The sequence below is a fragment of the Ruditapes philippinarum genome, unplaced genomic scaffold (assembly GCF_026571515.1).
Source record: "Ruditapes philippinarum isolate M1 unplaced genomic scaffold, ASM2657151v2 ctg5552_1_1_1_1, whole genome shotgun sequence".
In the NCBI taxonomy this organism is placed as follows: domain Eukaryota; kingdom Metazoa; phylum Mollusca; class Bivalvia; order Venerida; family Veneridae; genus Ruditapes; species Ruditapes philippinarum.
The window spans coordinates 34662-38743 of record NW_026858426.1 but is presented as its reverse complement, the minus strand read 5'-3'; positions in this window follow the sequence as shown (position 1 = coordinate 38743).

Below are 4082 nucleotides of genomic sequence, written 5' to 3'. Positions count from 1 at the left end.
AAAGTCAACGTTGACTGCGGCGTCAATTAAGGAAGTCAAGGACGTCATAGATCGGGACAGGCGTTATTATTATTATTATTTGCGGATTAAGTATATGTACAATATCGCTTACTTAGTAGATTAATTGTTATTTTGTCAGGTGTTACGGTGAGATCTTGTGCGTTCCTTGCGTCGGAAGCGGTCGAACCTTCCCTTGGGTCAGGTGTTGCTGCACCAGGATAACGCGCCAAGCCATAACGCAGCATCCACCAGGCTGGAGATCAGTCTTCTGGATTTTCAGATTCAAGAGCACGCACCCTACTCGCCGGATATGGCGCCGATGGACTTCCGGGTATTTCCAACTGTGAAGTCGGCACTTAAGGGACGGAAGTTCGATTCCTTCCAGGAACTCTCGTTCGCAACGCAGTAAGTGGTGGCTGATTTCGACCAGGAGTGGTACAGGGCGGTGTACGACCAGTGGATATATCGACACCATAGGTGTATTGAGTTAGGCGGCGACTATGTTGAGAAAAACTGACATTCGACGCCACGCATTTATTAACAACTAGCGACGCCACCGGAATGACGTCGTAACGTCGGAATGGACTGCCCCGCACCCGCTACCCCTTGTCTCATTACCCTGCCCACAGACACTGTTCCAGTTGCCGGACAACTTTGAAATATTTTGTACTAATGCAATAAAGTTGCATTTTGTTCATGTTAATTTTGTTTGTTTTTATTTTCAGTAGTTTTTGAGTTACAGCAAAAGTCCACGTAATTCTGGGACACCCCTCGTAAGTTTACGAATTTAATCTTCCAGCCAAAAAGCTGTATTATAAATTTCTGTTTCCTTTTCCAGGTTTCATCGCCTACGCTTCCTTAGCTAAATGAAGCAAAGTAAGTTGGGATATGATTTAAACGGGATTTTTTCTTGCCTAACTTTCCGTTTTTTTCTCTTGTTTAAATAATGTACATACATCACTTTGACAATCAAATCCCGATTGCTTCATTGTGTGTACGTAATGTTTCAGTTAGTTCTTTTTTTTAAATACACGCAATAGAGAAAAAATAATTTTATCTATTCAATGAAAAATATTCTATACGTATGTATTTTACTGCATAAATGTTTTACTTAAAATTATATAGAAACATTTCTGACGTCTGTGGTATGACGTACATCAATTCAAAAATAAGAAAATATAATTTTAAAATCATACTAATCATAACTTGATATCCGTGATAAATGTGAAAAAAAATAAAATTAATCTCAATTGAGAATGAAATGAATAGACAATTTAAACACTAAATAGTCATTATTAAGATGATTCCGCTTTGTCAGCCATGTTTGTTTTCACAAAGTCTGTCCAAAGTAAAAGTAGGCCAAAATTCATATAACAACAAAGCTCACATTGCTATATGATGAGCCATTTGCAAGTACACTTCCAGTTCTAAGTTTTAAAGACTATTTTAAACAAAAATAAAAATGATAACAATAAGAAAATTTACCTTGAATGTGCTACATTTCTGAAGACCAAAAACATTCTGTTGCAAATTTTTCTGCACATTTCATGAATGGCAAAATCCAGTTTAAAGTCTATTTTAGTGCCAACAAATGCTATTTTGTTTGCAGAAAATACAAAAAACTTTAAACAACATAAATCAAACATGGCCACCATGACATGTGTAAAAAAGTACTACCATGAAAATAAACATCATTTACCTATTTCTTGTGTACATGACAAACAGACACACTTCACTGTTACACATAAGAAGGTTAGATTTTAAAGTTTGAATGGTTTTTCATTTTAATTGTAGTTCATAAGGCTATAAATGATGATTGTTTTCTTGCACTACTTTTTTTACAAGAATAATGGAGGCCATGTGCTTAGAAGGACATGACATACTGATTTATTTGGAGTTAAGTTTTGAAAGATTTTTGTATTTGCTGCAAAAAATAGCTTTTGCTGGCACTAAAACAGACTTTAAAAAGGATTTTGCGATTCATGAAATGTGCATAAAGCTTTGCAACAGAATGTTTTTGGTCTTCAGAAATGTAGCACATTCAAGGTAAATATTCTTATTGTTATCATTTTTATTTTTGTTTATAATTGTCCTTAAAATATAAATCTGGAAGTGTACTTTCAGATGGTTCATCATTTTACAATTAGAGCTTTGTTGTTATATGAATTTTGGCCTACTTTCACTTTGGACAGACTTTAGTGAAAACAAACATGGCTGACAAAGCGGAATCACCTTAATCCTCATTGGAATACATTCATCATCCAAGTCAATCACACAAAATTATTATTATTTATCACATGTCTTAATTTTTCAAAACTGTTTTTGGGGTTAAATCCCAAGGTAAATTGATATATACTGTATGCGTGCAAATCAATCATTTTTCCTTTTATGTAACTGGTATATGTTGTATATATTGTTCAAAGTGTTCATGTATATAATTGGTCATATTTCAAAACACGAACATTTCATGCTACTGACATCTGTTAATTCAAGAGGCTACCTGTGTTAAAATTAAAAGTACAAAAAGGTTGCTAACACGTGAAAATTGAATATTTCTAGAAAAAAAAAGATTATTTCTAATTCTTTGATAGAACAAGAAAATTGATAGTTAAAGTAGTAAGTTCATACTGTCAAATATGTAAACTATTGAATCTCTTCGGTGCTACGCGCCTCATAAAATTCAAAATTTTACATTTGACTGTTTTCGCTTAAATATGCTACAAATATAGTTTACCTTAACTGAAACGACTGCTGAAGCCATATTTCAATATAATTTACGATCGAAGATCTTAACACTACTATTAAGTATACTATAACTAACAAACTATGGTTTTATAAGCATTGTATGTTGAACCTTTAGTATAGAATGAGATAAGACACACCTTACATACTTAGATCCTCCCCTTTTCCCTAAGTTAGGCGAAAGAATATTGCATGCGATCTCAATTGTCCAATTCGAAATGTTATAAGATTATTAAGTATATGTTATCCAAAGTTAATTAACAAAGTAAACACTACTATAATTGTATAACACTAAATTGTTTTACATTTTTGCGTTTTTGTTTTGTTTTTTTGTTTTATTTTTGGTTAAAATATTGTTTAAATATCTCATTTAAACAATGTTATAACGATTATTTTTTTCCATTTTCCCACGAGTGAATCCAAAAAAAAAAAATGTTTTCAAATTATATTATAAACCGGTACCGTTGGCCTAGTGGTTAAGGCGTCCGATTTCGGATCCGGAGGTCGAAGGTTTGAGCCCCACGGGGAGCGTTAATTGAAGGATAATTATATCTCGTAGGACTGATTTCGAAATGGCCGCTTCGTTAGCCGCGAGGCAGTTAAAATTTATGGTTACCGATTTCTATCCGCCTGGCGCCTGGCACAATGGTAGGAGTTGGGAGGTACATGGTATGCAAGCAAAAGGTGTCTCATAAGTCAGAAAGTGCTGGCCCTTTCATAAGAGATGACACTATAATAAACACGATCTTTACCTTTTATATTAAGCTACAACAAAAACGTCAAATATGAGATCATGCCATTAACTTATCCTGATTATTACAATGAATGGACATATTTATCTCTTATGCGTCAACTGAAACTGCTTTTCAGACTTTATAAAGCAAGACTTTCATTAAAAAGAACAAAAATACTAAAAAAATCATTGAAACAACTTTATCATAAATTTTAAACACTTTACGAACATACAAATAATAAAAGACATATTAATATATACTTCAAGTATACATGTATGAGTGGAGCTCATGATGGAGTTATAAACAAACGATATAACTCCTTCGTAATTAGCTGGCTAACGTCTAACGATTGTCTCTGTATGTAATAATTCGTTAACGAAATGACTTTTCAGTTCCTTATCATTTTAATTGTTCTATTGTTAAAACGCTGAAATTACAAGTGGGTGGTCCTTTTATGGTTCAGTTTTTTTTTAAATTAATGTTTACAGGACATAAAAATATTATATCCTGTCTTCTCGGCAGCTTGTAAGAATCATTTATTTATTTCTACTTTGCATGCAATTGAACTGTCCACATAAAACAAGCCGTATATATTTTTTCATCAGG